Source organism: Stegodyphus dumicola, chromosome 6, assembly GCF_044657685.1.
Source record: "Stegodyphus dumicola isolate Sdum_Otavi_A_Nest chromosome 6, ASM4465768v1".
Taxonomy (NCBI): domain Eukaryota; kingdom Metazoa; phylum Arthropoda; class Arachnida; order Araneae; family Eresidae; genus Stegodyphus; species Stegodyphus dumicola.
Window position 1 is genome coordinate 168,220,976 of NC_140773.1, and position 16,394 is coordinate 168,237,369.

Below are 16,394 nucleotides of genomic sequence, written 5' to 3' on the forward strand. Positions count from 1 at the left end.
AATTTCTTTGACTTAATATATCCAGTTAGCACAAAAATCTCCTAGAGATATTTTGAAGGTATTGCTCATGGAATAAGAACACAACATCAGCGCTTACCGAAATATCCTCCTGAGTAATTTTCCGTGCATATCCTTGAGAGATTTTAATTCCAAATTAGAGTGTATCTGTAAGCTCCATTCTCTAAGTATGGGATGTTATTAGTATTTAAATTTTTACTTCGCACATCTTATGGCATCCTGAATTATCACCTTAACCCCTCCCTCAAATACATCCCGGATAATTAATGTCACATTCCAATATATCAATATACATTAAGTTCCATTGTCCATGTGGGAAGGTTAGGAGGGTTTATGCCTTACCTACGGCATCCTCATGACATCTCGGAATATTTTCCTAACTGAGTATATTATCTCTTATAAATAAACTAGTTCTTCATTCAGCTTCAAAATCAAGACCCTTCATTACCACCATAACATCCTACATCTTTTAAATCTTAGAATTAATAAAACAAATATGAAGGAATAAAAAAAAACATATATGGAAATAAATACCCACTGAGGAGCCTTTCACTCGCCATGTTCTTATCTGCACACTTAAAAGCTATTGTTCAACAGCAAAAACGGGGGAGGAGTACTCTTTTTTAATGTATTATGATGTAAAATATTTTAACACTTTATTCAGTAATTAGGGTACTTAAAATATTTTTACCAGATATTTGTTCCTTTTAAATGATGATTTCATGCTTTTATTGGTTTTTATATATAAAAATAGAGAAAATAAGAGTTGTCTACATCAAATGCTTTTTTTCTCATTTAGTTTTTATTTATTTTGAGAACTACGGGAACTATAATATTAACACTATCATGAGAAATGGAGATTGCATTACACCATTTATTTAACAACAGAAAAATGCATGGAAATTAATTTTATCCTTGCTAGCAGCAGCTGCTAAAGAAAGGATTTGACTCCTGAAATGCTAAAATAATATATATAATGGGTTTGAAAACAGCTAAAAAAATGGTAATGCGTTTCTGAGATTTGCGAATCTGAGCCTTCTGAAAGACCAAAATAAACGAAGTGGTAAATTGCTTTTATAGACCAATTAAATGCAGATTTTTTTAAAAATGTGTATACAAAAATGAGACAGACTCTCATTTCCAGGCTACTTTACAACGCCTTTTTTTATTTTTGCTTGAAATAATTTCTTTGCTTAATTTAGTTTTAGAACATAAAAATCGCGTTTGAAAAAAATGTGAGTATTTTGCACGTTTCCGTTTCTTGGTATGAATTAGTTGTTTATTTTAAGTGCATTTTCGGAGGAAAAGCGATCAACGTCTTCTGCTTTTCAGCTGGTAAAGAACTTCGAACATTTTTCTCTTTTTCTTTAATTTTTGCTTACTTTCCTTTTATGAGATACTGATATATGTGTTTTCTTAATTCTTGGCATGAAAATGTATTTATTAATCGTTTTAAGCATAATGAGTACATCATAGTGTTTGGTGCTGGACTCTTCTGTTTGAATAAGTGTTTGAAATTATTTATTAAAGGAATGGTGTTAATGAAACGAATTATTATACAACGGTTTTCAATTGGATCAGTTCATTATGCTTTGATTTCATAAAACATGTATATATAAGGTCTAGAAAATACTCATTTTAGTCTCAGAACAATTTTTATTGTAGTGTTCAGTGCTCATATTAGTTCTGTCTCTAATCAGACATGCCCAAACAAATACGAGTGGTTATAGCTGTAATGGAAGACACCTCAACACTATCGGATGCAATTCTGAAACGAAACGAAACCGAAATTATTTTGAGGTAAAATGTTTACAGCAATGCACCTACACTGTTTTAGGATTAAACTTCTAACAAATTCCAACAAACCTGGAAACGATAACTGACAGCATTCATTATTTTTTCTTTTCTTAAAATATCGTGTGTTACGGACAGAATTTCTTAGACCCGACTCCTTTGTTTTGATACAATGAATATCTGCTCTACTGGATTCGAAAGCTGATCGAAGACTATCAATAAAGATTTTCTATAAGGTGAGAAAAATATCAGTATAGTACGTTTAAAATGTTGTGTAAAGCAGACAGTAGACAAAAACAGATATAATCTAATATTTCCCCATTGTTACGGAAGATTTGATGAGGAACTCGAATACGTTTATGTTGAAGCAAGAGTGATCGACTTTCGTGGTCTAGATGAATGATTCGCAAACAAATACCAAATATGCTAAACCAGTGACGTTATTAACTATTAGTTTAAATCTGGCGAAAAATCTGCATTATAGAACATGGAAATTATTTGCAAATTTCTAATAGCATGGTACTCATCTAATCAACTTCATGAGATGATAAAACTTTATATAGGGATCGTGACTTAAATGATACATAAGTTTCTAATTCTTACGCCAGCATTTTTCGCTAGTTTCACATTCAAATCAACAATACCTTTCCCAATACAATTATTCCACTTTTATGGAATTTACAGACATAAACGTTCGGCTAGAACAGTCATGTCTAGATACAAACTAAGTACCTAAAGCGAGCCAGTTAGGTATCAGTGCAAAATAGCGCTGGTCACGAAGAGAAAAAATGCCATTTTCACATTTAATGATATATTCAGATAATGAGTAAACGAAAAAAATCCTACCTAATACTGTAGCCGTTTTAGAAATAGAGAACACAATGAAATCTGGATAGTAAACTCATACCTATTGGTTCTTTCCCCAAACCTGGCATCTTTTTCCTACAACGAAATTCTGGATGCCTGGAGAGATGCTTCTCGCACTAGTGATTTTCAGAACAGAAGTCATATGAATCTTTAAAAATCTGTATCTCTCTGGGGATTTGTTCCCCAGAGAGTTCATAAGCGAGGAAAGTTCATTCTGATGCTACTCAATACAAAAATTACGCACGATACAAATTTGAGTCTTTTTAGGGACAACGCAGGAAAATATTTGTAAAATTGGGGGGGGGGGGTACCTACTGCTTTAGAACTTAGTCACACTCTTTTAATTCAATTTTTAAAGGTGTAAGGATTTTCGCCTCCATTTACCATATATATTTAGGGGTCTGGCTGAAAACCACGTCCGCCTAGCAATCAGAAAGTTCACAAATCGAGCTCCAGCGAAGTCGTTGCTGGCGTTTTATGCTTTTTACTTCAAAATAAACCAAAATGCTTCAAACAACGGGCATGCGCTAAGCGCTCATTTTGAGAGTTCCTTTTAGCAACCATGATTATATATATGCTTCGATATTAGGTAGAATTCTAATTTTTATTAATATGTTAAAACTACATTTTTCCTAGAAAACATTTGTGTGAACAGAGAGCTTCCGAAACATAAGTCAAGGGTCACATGCGGTTCTTGAGTCGTAAATCTGACCTGCCTACTTTAAGAGAAACTAACTGGGAATATGTATTTCCGTTCCAAATCTATGATTCAACGACGGTAAAGAAGCCAAGTGAACTGACACCTAAGATTTGAAAAATTTCGAGCAAACACAGTATTCTTCACGAAACTTATTTGAAAGTCATCAACATGGGGCATCATAAAACGGTATATGTAAATTTTATCATCACATAAAACGTAACCAACAAATACAACATATATACTTTTATAACTATGCTAGTGGAAAAGGAATACATCTTTTATTCGATTACGTGCAGAGTTGTGCAATAGGTAACAGTACTTAATGAAGGTCTAAATCTTAATTTGCAGTTATTTGATTATGCTAACCGATTTTCTTCCAAGTTTTTTTTTTTTTTTTTTGAAAAGTAAGAAATAATACCTTTCTTACGTTTTTGACAGAGGGCTGCAATCTCTTAGATTAGGTAACATGTATCCAGTTAAAAAAACCTCGATTTGTTCAGTGAGGGAACTTTCATTTGGAAATAAAAAGAATAGCTACTAACGTTTCTTTAGATGCAATACATCGAAAATCATTTAAAAAACCATTTTATTTGTTTTGAAAACAGCTGCATAAATTATATGTTAACTCATTATAAAAACATACGTACGTTGTCCGCAAGAGATTTTACCGGTTTTAATTTTCGCAACATTTGGCCGTAGTTGGTATACTTCAATCACGAAAATGTTAGTGTTTTCGCATTTGTAAATTTAAAAAAATCAGTTTCGTAAAACATACAAAATCTGCCTTTTTATGCATTTCTAAAGTCCGTGTACTTAGATTTATAAATATTTTGCATTCATCACAAAAAATAAAATTCAAAACGTTTTGACTGTAGTACGAAAAAATTCTATCAGACATCTAAAGCTGAAATTTTTTTTTTGATTAATTTCAGTGTTAAACAAGAAAGGGTAAGTGAGATACATATATATATATGTAAGATAACAATGTATGAATCATAATTATAATATAACTATAAAGATTAATTCTTCCTCTCTATTCTAAAATCGTAATAACTTATCTGCATTGCGTCATTGAAATTAATCATGCGATCTTACGTAACCGTTAATACCAGATGCATCTTGACGACCAATCACCGAATTGTAAACCAAAACTTTTCTCTTCTCGTGCTTCCATCTTTCATAACGACGCACTTCAGCTTTTGCTCTCTACTGTGCTAAGATGTAATTTCGCTGGCTTGCTTTCTATCCCAACAATATCAAAAATGTAAATCTTCTGTGGAAAGGCACGACTAGAGTGCCAAGTGATTGTGCCACAAATATCAATTGGAAATAAAAATGGAATTAAAACTGCCTCGACTGCCAAGTTCTTTAAATACTACGCAATCAAAATTCTTCTTCAATATGGATCTAAGCAAGCATCGACACTGCTCCGGCTTTTCCTTTGCTTTTATTATAACATATATATACCATTGCGTAGAAATTTTTAAATAGTTGGAATGTGGAATGTAACTGAAAATTTATTTCATGATTAGCTCTAAACAAACAGTGAAACTAAATTAAATAAAACGGTGTACTAAAACTTAAAAAATATAATATGATTATTTTCACTGAGATTTTAGATCTGGTATCAATTTTTTATTTTTAGTCAGTACCTGTATAGGGGAAAATTCGAAGTGGTAGTGCAGTGTTTTAAAACATTCATCCATAGATTGTTGTAAAATATAAAATCATTATAAATGTTATGTGTACGAGTTAGTGTATGTAAATAGTTATGTGTACAAGCTAACGAGGTTAACTGAGAATTTTATTTTAAAAAATACCCTATACAGGAAAAAATTAAATAATAATAAATTAAAATATTCTAGAATATAATTAGCACCTTTCATAATACTACCATAGTAAATTTGCGCCAGCAACTTAGGAATCGCATTCATAAATGATCGTTTTGATTCTCATGCCCAAATTGCCATTGTCTAAGATTCATATATTTGATGAAAATTATGAAATAAATTCTTTTCTGTCTTATTTCTCTATTCATTATAGATTTTGAAGTTATTTTATATATCTAATTTTTGTATTAATCATTACAAAGTTTTTTGTAACCACATTCCGATATCTATTTCCAGTTCTTTAGAATCTCCAAGTTTGTTTTCCAAATGTAAAACACAACTAGCTATCCTTATCTAAATTTTACACGTCATAACTGGATCTAAATTTAAAAGAAAGAATAAAACAGGAAGGCAAGCACAAAATGAAAACTAAATTCACTTTTCTCCACCATGCAACCAAAAAAGAAAGAAACTCTTCTTACTTTAGAAGCGAAAAAGCAACAGAATGATAAAAAAGACGCGAGAAAACAAACTGTTACTTTATTGAAAAAAGCAAGAACCGTGTTTGCCCCGATCTTTTCACTTCATTTCTTGGAAAAGAACCGCCAGATAATTAAACTCAGAATTTCGAAAGCGATCAAAAGCTATGCGTTTTCTTTTTTATTCCTTCGCTTGTGCATAAAAAGGAGGGAACGGCGGGAAAAATAATAAAATAGGGAAGAGAAATAAAACTGTACAAAAAATTCGAAACTTTAAAGGAAGAAGAATATAGTGATTTGAAGAACGTACGAAAGAAGGGGAAGAATTTTGAGACAAAAGTGGAAGTTGAAGTGTGGACTGACGGCACATAAAAGCGTAAAACCATGAAATTCAAAAGATAATGACGGTCGCCATTTTAAGTCTTAACCACGGGATTACTTTGCAGTTTTTTACACTCAAAAGGAAAAATGTCAAAGACATTTAGATTTTTTAAATTCACTACTTGAACAAATGTTAAAAGAAGAGTGCTTCTAATCGGTTTTTATTCTTCCATGTCAGATTCCATGTCCTTTTCATTCAATATCCGAAATTTTGATAAACGTTGTGTATACGAGAGGTAATAAAATACCATTTTTATTTCTTGCTAATAATTATCATATAGTTTTTTTTTTCATTTCGGCGTCATCTTGAAGATCAGAATTATCATTATTAAATACTTGTTTTGATCTACTCGGAACCTTGCAATTACTTTACATCAGTGGAATCAAATAGGGAATTTGCGACCTCTATCCCAATAATAATTAGTACTTTACTTTTAAATTAATAATGCGTTAATAATTTTGAATTAAATGTATTAATAATTAGTGCATTACTTTTTTATATTAAATATTTGCATTATTTTTTTACCTGAAGAAAATGCCTCCCTCATTTTGTCTTCAGTACAGCTGTGGTAAATGCAATAGGCATTGCTGTTTGTTATTTTTAAATATACATAGGGGAACCTGAAAATAACTCGAATTATAATATTGCAAACAAGCACGCTGCAATTCACAATTAAGTTTTGAGCTGATAGGATTTTCTAATTTAGGTATTTCCACTTCTTTTTGCTAAAGATGCATCAATATAATTAAAACGGTTTCTCCTTGCTGGTGACTTGTGTTTATTCCTGTTTGGAGCATCGTCCCATTTTTCTAATGTACAACAGCAAAAATTAAGGATTAAATAAGCAAATAATAAAGACCATAATGTAATATAAAATAAAATAAATATTAAAAGTAAAAATCTGAATAGATTTAGATGTTAACATCTCACAAAAGAGGTTCTTAAGATTATTTTATGCTCTCAGATACCTGTCTGCTTTTGAACTCGCTCTTTATGACACAACCTTTTACTAGCCTTTTAAGTTTATTATTAAGCATCAATTTCTTCGCAATTACATTACATAAAATTCAACAAAAATATCACAAAGTGTTTAGAAACAGCAAGTGTTCAGAATTTCCAATACGATTTTAAGTGTTGCCATATATTTTTAATCGAGAATGGCTGTTATTTTCGAACCTCTTTTACGTCGAGTCATTTTTCCTGTTTGTTTCACTTTTCAAATAACTACTCGCCGACGCGGCCAGCCGACAATAATGCAGGCTGATAAATCGAATTAGTATAAATAATATTTAATGCTTTTGATAAATCGAATTAGTGTCATTTTGAGGAATTCATTAAAGAAATGAAGAATTGCGTTTATTGATTTTGAATTGCTTAGCTTGTTAACAAGCACCAGGCAAATTAAATATAAAAGAAAATTCAGTGTTTTAAATTTAATTTGATTAAACTTATGTTTCTTCAATGTTAATTTAATGTTGCCAAATAAACTGGCGCTTGAAAGTTCAAAATATTTTGTATCGTATATCTTTATGATAACTGATTTATGTAGCTCGTTTGTTATGGAAATTACATCATGAAAACTTTGGTAATAATTTAGAAAATGCCAAACGACGTCTAGTATCTTTGGTTAATAAACTAAAAAGGGATGAATGGGTTAGGACGAATTATGATAGCATAATAAACGAACAGTTAAAAAATGAAATAATTGAAAAGTGCGAAATTGAAAGTTGTGGCAGTAGTAAAATGTATTACATGCCACATTCTCCAGTGTTAAGAAACCATGTATCAAAAACTAAAGTACGTATCATGTTTGACGCATCTTTGAAGTGTAAATGGGGTATCTCTGAACAATTGCTTGATGCCTGGCCCAAATTTGAATCCTTCTGTTTTGGACTTGATATTGCGGTTCATACAATACAAACGTGCGTTCTCAGCAGACATTGAAAAAGCCTTTCTCTAGATTGGAATCTCTGAAATTGATAGAGATGTAATAAGGTTTTTATATTTTTATAATTACAATTTGAAACATTATAGAATGATTCGGATTCCTTTCGGTGTGTCATGTAGCCCTTTCATTCTGGCGTGTACTATAAAAAAGCATATAAAGAAAATAGAGTTAGAAAATCCAGATATGTTTGAGATGTTGAACTGTTCGATCTACATAGATGATGTTTTCTATGGTGCAGATTCTGTGGAACAGGTTATTAAGTTAAGTACTGAAGCCTATTGCTTGCTTAAAGATACCGGAATGAATATGCGTCAGTTTAATACAAATTCAGAGAAACTCAAAATCCTTTGGGATGATTGTGGAGTAATTAAATCAGAAAATGAACTAAATAGCTCTTTAAAAGTATTAGGGATTAATTGGTATAAGAGTAAAGATGTAATTTCCTTGAACATATAGATAACTTGTGCGAAACATCAAATAGTTGTAGAAAAACCACAAAAAGAAATATATTAAAGGTGACTGCTACTATTTTCGATCCAGTAGGTTTCGTGGCGCCATTTGTATTACATGCAAAATTGATAATGCAAAACCTTTGGCAGTTCGGTTTAGAATTTGCTGACGAAGTTCCAACTGAATGCACGCAGTTGTGGTCCGAGTGGAGCAGTGAAATTAAAAAGTTAAAGAAAGTTGAAATTTCTCGAGAATATTTCCCCGGCAAATTGAATAAAAATAAAGATATTGAACTTCATTTATTTTGTGATGCATCTATTAAAGCGTATGGTTCAGTTGCATATTTTACATCGGTTGAAGAAGGGCAGGTACATTCATTATGGTAAAATCTAGAATTGCACCAATCAAACAAAAACTCACGCTTCCAAGGTTAGAGTTGCTAGGAGCATTAACATCGGCAAGACTTGCTAAAAATTTAAAAGAGTTATTTTCAATTCATGAAGAAAATATTTATCTGTGGACTGACAGTGTGATAGTGGTTCACTGGATTCATAGAGCTCCTGAACGATGGAAATTGTTTGCAAAAAATCGAGTATCTGAAATACAATCATTAACTTGCCCAAATAACTGGAGACATTGTAATGGGAAGTCCAATCCAGCGGACATTTTATCTCGAGGATGTTCAGCTGAATATTTGTTGTCTTCATGATTATGGCAGGCTGGGCCAAACTGGTTAGTTGAATCAGTGAGTGCTTGGCCTACTTATTGCGACAACGGAGTTTTCTGATGCTGAGTTAGAGCAGAAAAGGTGTATAAATAATACCACAATACTGCCGTCTATTGCAGAAAAATCTAATCCTCTGTTGAATCTTGAAAAGTATAGTAAATTAATTAGAGCTATCAGAGTGACTGCATGGATATTTAGATTTATTCACAATCTGAAAAATAAAACTGACAAGAAAACAGGACTCTTGATAGCAGAAGAACTCTTTGCCTCAGAATTATATTTGATAAAAGAAATTCAATATGAACATTTTTCTGATGAAATTAATAGTTTAAGGTCTGGACAGTTGATTTAAAAAAACTCAAACATTTATGAACTAAATCCTTTTCTAAGTGAGGAAAGAGTTTTGTTAGTAGGAGGAAGACTAGAAAAATCAACTTTAAGTTTTCATGTAAAGCATCCTATAATTATTGCTTCAAAAACTCATTTTGCAGATCTTCTGGTACATGATGCATATGAACGAGTTCTTCATACAGGTACAGCTAGTACTCTCATGTTCCTCCGTGAAAAATACTGGATAATTAGATCCAGACAAAATGTGAAACGTGTTATAAGAAACTGTGTACTGTGTCAGCGTTATAACTCCCGACCGATGCGACAAGTCATAGTACCATTACCTCCATCTAGAATTGAAAAAGCAAATCCTTTTGATGTTATAGGACTGGATTATGCAGATCCACTTTAAAAACCTTTAGAATTACTAGTTAAGTTAGAATGCTAAGACTATTAATATTGTATGATAGTATATTTCTTATTGAAAATGTAATCTTAATGCTATTTAAAGAAATATATATATTAGAAAATTTTAAGGTTGTAGAAATGTATAAGTGTATTTAAAATTTAATTTAATTTTAAATAAAGAAAATTTAATCTGAAGGGGAAAAAAGACAGGTTTCTTGTAATAATTCTAGTATTTTAGTTGAATTATGATAATCTTGATTTTGAAATGTCATTTGTTTAATATTATCTTGAGTTATATAAATTCTTGATTTAAATTCCTGATGCTTAAACAGAAATAAACAGAAATGTTACGACAATAATTCTTGATGAAATTTACTTGATATTCTTGAAACATATATAAGTTTTACATGTTCTTGATATTTATGTGACATTTTTTGATTACAAAAACTTGAATTTGTATTGAAATGCATAATGATTCTTGAAAATGATTCTTGTATCACTGATAATCTTGATTGTTCTGAACTACAGTTCAGCCGGGCCCAGTGTGTAAGAAATTTTATGTGGAAATATATTTTAATCGCCAAGGAGGGCGTAAATCTTTCATGTTGTATACTTCTTGTTCTTGGATCTGGCATTGCCAGTTGAATGTGTGTTGGACGTGAATAAACTTTGCAGTTTTGAAACGTGATTCGTAATGATCTTTTACCTTGGTGATTTGTGTTATTTGATTAGAATTGGTGTTTCTTGATGGAAAATATATCATTTTTAACGTCTATTCACACATAGTTTCTCAAGATAGTTACCTATACATGGAAGTAAACTAATATAACAAATGTTATCGATATGCGTCTTCGAAATCTGAAAACTTTTAGGAATAAGAATAACCCTCGCATCTTTCCAACATCTTTGGAAAATGCAAAGCTTGGGGCAATGGAAGGATTTGGCGGGCAGCGATGAAATCGGTTGCTTCCTTCGGCGAGAGAGGTTCCGTTATGTCCTTGTAGCACCTGGAACTTCATTTTACTTTGCATCCTGTTCCAGAACTACAGAAAGTCACCATCCCCACTGCAAACCTAAGAAGCCAAGCACTCATCTGATTGATGTAAGGTAATTGGAAATTTCCTACTATGGAAACCAGGTTCTGAAGGATACAAATGGGAAACTTAAAAATGGTCTGGGAAAAGCGTTCCCAGTAATGAAAGCCCGCGCCAAGCTGGAAGCGGAGCTTTTGAGTAAATACTAGACGAAGGTGGAAAAATTGATGGACTTCATTCTACAAACATTAGGTATTTAATTTATTGTACGGAAAGAGACCAGACATCAGAATTACAGAAGTAATCTTACCGCGTCTGCTTCCTCCGATACAGGACTTTATGGAAGTTAGAAACCCAATCAAGTTCGAAATCTTATTTAATCTCGCCGTGAAATTCGAAAGCCGGCGAGTTTCGGAGAAAACGCTTACGGCAAATTTCGGCTACAGTTCGTCTAGCCAGTACTCGAGATTTTTGTAAAGCAAAAACCACAGAAATAAGCAGTATCCTTATCAGCAGTCATATACGACGGCAAAAATGCGGAACAGAAGGAAAAAATATTTGGCGATCGTCAGAATAAGCAGCAGAAAAAACAAAGGAATTTAAACTAATTAGGCATGCCCGAGAAGAGGGTCCGGTCACATCCATTGAAGCAAATCTCACTGTGCTTAAATTAAATACCACGATAGGGCAAAATTCGGCTTTGCCTAAAATTCGAATTTTATTAAATAACATACCAACGATTGTTTATTGGACACTGGGGTTCAGTGCGGTTACCTGTCGCAAGGTTTTTTAAAATGCATTGGTGCAGATGGATACTATAGAAGTTGGATCGAGGTCAGCATATAAAGGCGAATTGAACCACCTGTCGGAAGATGAGGGGGGAAAGTTACAAGCGTTAGTAAGAAAGTTTAATAAATTATTTTATGCTACAGTTCGTCATCTTAGATCACGTTCGTCATCTTAGATCATCTTAGATCATATTAGTTCGTCAAGTTTAGATTCAACCAGGTCATTCCTCGTGAAGTCGACACAGGCAATGCCGCCTTTCTAAAAACCAAGCCTTACCGCTAATGAGAGATTTAAAGAACAGATCTCAGAACAACACATTCAAAACATGTTAAAGTACAAAATTACAATTCCAACAAGTAGTTCTTATGCGAGGCCAGTAGTCTCATGCCGTAAAAAAGAAGATCTTCCACTTTAAAATAAGTTTGTTGCTTTAGTTTAATAAGTAAAATTGCTTGATTATGTACAAAAATACACACATTATACAGAGAGATTGAAATTTATATTCTTTCTACATGTTTTGTTTTTCTGTTTAAAGTTTGAAGATCTCAGAAGTATTGGAGACCACAATAATACTGAGGGTACTACACTTAGACATTCGCTTTAATGGATTTGATTGCGCTTAATAATTTGCGTTTTCAGGAAGACATCTAAAATGTATAAACGCTAGGAAAATGTAAATAACGAAAATTACATTCTTTAAGAATTTTTTATACTTCCTTCGTATCCAAAAAATCGTGCCTTTTGGCGTATTTTAATTGTACCGAAATACTTGTTCCATTTTAGAAACCAAATTTTTTCCCCGCTTGTCATTAAATATAATTTATTAAGTGCGATACAACTAAATGAATATAATAAGTATTTATTTACCTTTTATTTTGTATTCATTACGTGGTATTTCATTTTTTAAATTATTTATTGCGTCGTGGCTCGTATTAATGGAGCACAATTCATGAAATCCTGCAGCGTGTTTTAAGATCGAAGCACTACCTTTTTTTACGTGTTCTTATTTTTCAATTTTATAGTAATTAAAACACACTTCAATGCATGCTCCTTTTTTGTTCTCTGAATCATTGCAGATGGCTCTCCCACAGAAGCAGCAAGGTTGCTAATGAAGTACGTTTGCGAAGTCGGACATACTTCATATTTTTCCGATCCTGTACGTGGACGATCATTTAGCTCCTTTATTTTTGCCTGGACATTCGCAGATTTTGCCTCAACTCTAGCAGGTTCAATATTGTTATAGCAGCATTTGGCTCGCTGTCTTATCCTAGGAAGTGATAGCTGCCGTAAGTTCTTTCATTTTTAAAGTTTCTCAGTTGCTCCTGTAGAAACACATTTCTCTCTTTCGACTTTAAACTCGCTTCTTCTCCACAGCTGTATAAAAAATGAAATATATCGACATATTGTATTAAAATTCTGTTTCATAAAAGTAGAATGATTGTATTCAAAACCACACTTTCCTCTTCTAACTCCTTAATCAGATACAAATTTATAAATCGGAACCCCTTTTCATATGGAAGGATTATTAACAGTGAAAAAAGTCAATCGGCAAAACTCTAAATTCGGTTCACATTACAAAAACAAGAATAGTGACTCAACAGTGAACCAAAAGCAGAAATTTTCGAATGCATAAGGTTGAGCAAAACATTTTTCCATGCAGTCCACTTCCGTAAACAGATACTTTTAAAAAGAAGCACGTTTAAATTTCTTATTAATCATTTGTTGTATAAAAATAATTACCTTTGACACTATAAAACTAATTGTTAGTTGGTATTTGCATTAGAGTGGTAGAACCATTTTCAGTTCTCAATATTTGTGGATGCTCTTTGCATGTATTCCATGCATCAGCCATTGCATAACTGAGCGATAGTTTTAAACTGCTTAATAATAGTACATTAAAAAAAGTTAAACACACCATTTACAGAAGTCATTGTTTAAATCCATGAATTTAAGGAACTAGAATTTTCTAGACAAATAATAACAAATTTATATTTATTTCCTTCTATTAAGCCATTGTTAAATCCTAAATGACCAATCATGAGTCAAATTTTCATACTTCAAAAGATTTAAACACAATTTCGGCAATTATCATGAAACCTTAATCCGGTCATTTTCCTGTTTGGAAATAATCTCTGAAGAAGATAACATTGAATAGGATACCAACATTTCGATCTTCCTTTGGGTACCGGATATCATCTTAAACGATTCCGTAATACTAATAACCTTGGATCATTTGCTTTGAGGATCCTGAGATTAGTTAAAGAGCAGCAAAACAAAGATCACGGTCGAAAGACACAAAAACGACTTGAGCTCTCTTAAGTCTGTTCGTTTGTTAGGAGGGATGGCCAATTTTGAGCCATTTAATCGTGTGATCTGATTATGTAACGGTCCGAACGAGCACGAATTGAGCGAAAATGCACATTCACCCGTCATAATGAGGTATTTGTTAGTCTGCTCCATTTCTTCCTGATCGTTTAGAAGGGACTTACTGCATCGATAAAGATAGATGAGTTTTTTCCTCCATCGTTATCAATTCCAAGAGCACGTGTGAGAAACATTAAAGCAAAGTGCAGCGGTTAGTGTATGTGGCAAGAGATTAAACTAGGATCTAGTAATCACATTACTCGAAACGTTTTGTACATTTTCGAAAGAAGTGGCTGCATTTAAAGATAGACTTCATGTTTAACAATTTCGTTTTTGTATTGATTTTGTTCAAATATCCTTCTCTGTTCTTTCTTATTTATATAGGATTTTTAATTAAAATTATTGAGATGTATTTAAAAGGTTTTTGCCACAGTATTTTGATGTCTTTAAAAGTCTAAACTACAAACTGTTATCTACATGCTGTCAATCGACGTGATAAAGACTTATAAAAACGAATAATAGATAAAATACAGTATTTTAATTGTGAACTGCAATTAGTGACATTCTACTGAAAATTGGAATTTCTCCTTGAGATATTAGTATAAGGCAGGTATTAGCATTATAGAATTGCTTCTCAAGTAGTCCATAGCATTAAAAATTGGCCAAAATCTTCTCGAAGAGCAGCTTTCAATTCAAGACAGAAATTTTAAGAAAATTTTAATTTTCCTGTCTCTCACGCCTGTAGAGGGACAATTAGCCAAAACGTTACGTAGAAGAACGCATAGAAAATTCCTAGGTTACAATCGATGAAAATCTATTAGATATATAAAACAGAAGTCTGAGGTCTTGGACTTAAGACTATAGAAATCTGCCAGGGTTTACAATTCAGCTACTCAAATAATGCTTTTCAAGTATGCTTAGGGTTTTCCAATATTTATCCTTGTCTGGTGTGTGATTCCACACACACCAGACCTGATCTGTTTGATGTTTTTGTTTCTTTTAGTCTTATGTTATAAGATGCTAGGGTATGGATACCACTATGGCTTACGTCAGATAAAGGCTTCAATCAATTAATATTTAGGATTTTTAGTCTCCACAGAAATGTTTCGCCAAAAGTCTTATATATCACGCTTCGTTTTATATTAATTCAGAAAGAATCACTTCGTAAACTTCATCAACTGAGATCCTTTTCATTTAAATAAACGTAGAAGTACATTATTCATTCTCTTGCCATCCGAGTTTAATATATTTTATTTGTTTAAATGATAATTATCTCCCTGGATCAATGCATCATTCATCTCACAAGCATTTTGTTTCAACGCTCCTATTTAGTCGATTAGAAAGTGACTACCAAGATAAATAAGATGCTTCAAGACTCTTATTTTAAATTCTGAAGCCAAAATCTTGGTTAATTTAAGCTGTTTCAAATTATACAGTATTTATACAGGATGATTTGAAAATGCATGAAAAAATGTAGAGGGGGGGGGGAATAAATAAACAGATTTTGTAACGGACTGCGTATGAAGAGACAACGCGTTGAGATGTTATTTCAGGGCGATATTGAACGTTACATGAAAGCATGCTGGCGTAATGACGCTTTTGAGAGTATGCACTGCTACATTATAGGAAGAAACACTAAATTAATTTGGAATATAAGAAAAAATAATAAAGTAATGTTTATTTTGGAGTCTCTTTTAAATTAAAAACAATTAAATACGTAATTAAAAAAGATAAAAAGTATAAAAAAGTAATGCCAAATTAAAACCTTCATCAAAACATAACCTGCACCGATATGACCCTTAAGAAAATATGTTTTTACTTCCTTGTATGAAGTAAAAAGGAAGTATTGTAATCGCGAAAATTTTCAGCCATCATATTTCAACGAACATATCCATTTTGACCGCTATCGAATGCAATTTAATGATGTGTTTGCGTGACATCTGTACGTAAGGACAAAATAAAAGACTTCTTTCCCCCAAAAAAGCTATACAACTGATTTAAAATGAATTCTGAAGAGAATTTTTCGTCGCGTCTGTACGTACGTACTACGTATGTACGTATCTAACATAACTCAAAAACGAGTAGCCTAACATGTAGATGTTCACCTCATATTTTGATTGCAATCGGCCGCACGAAACGTATATAAATATATGTAATATATATATATACAGTGGATGGACAAAAATATGGAAACACCTTGTGAAATGCATGTTTGAAAAGAAAGATTGATTTTAATGAAATATGTAGGTGGCGCTGGCATTTTTGACTACTGACG

The 16,394-nt window shown here is 32.4% G+C and overlaps 1 long non-coding RNA gene across 2 annotated transcripts in view; it reads left to right on the top strand.

The window, feature by feature from the left end:
- LOC118199813 (uncharacterized) overlaps positions 1–16,394 on the top strand; it is a 93,670-nt gene that overhangs the window by 34,542 nt on the left and 42,734 nt on the right. For both annotated transcript variants that reach the window (XR_015041497.1, XR_015041498.1), the window contains exon 2: positions 12,832–13,041. This is a non-coding gene — a long non-coding RNA (uncharacterized LOC118199813). The remainder of the gene's footprint in view (positions 1–12,831; positions 13,042–16,394) is intronic.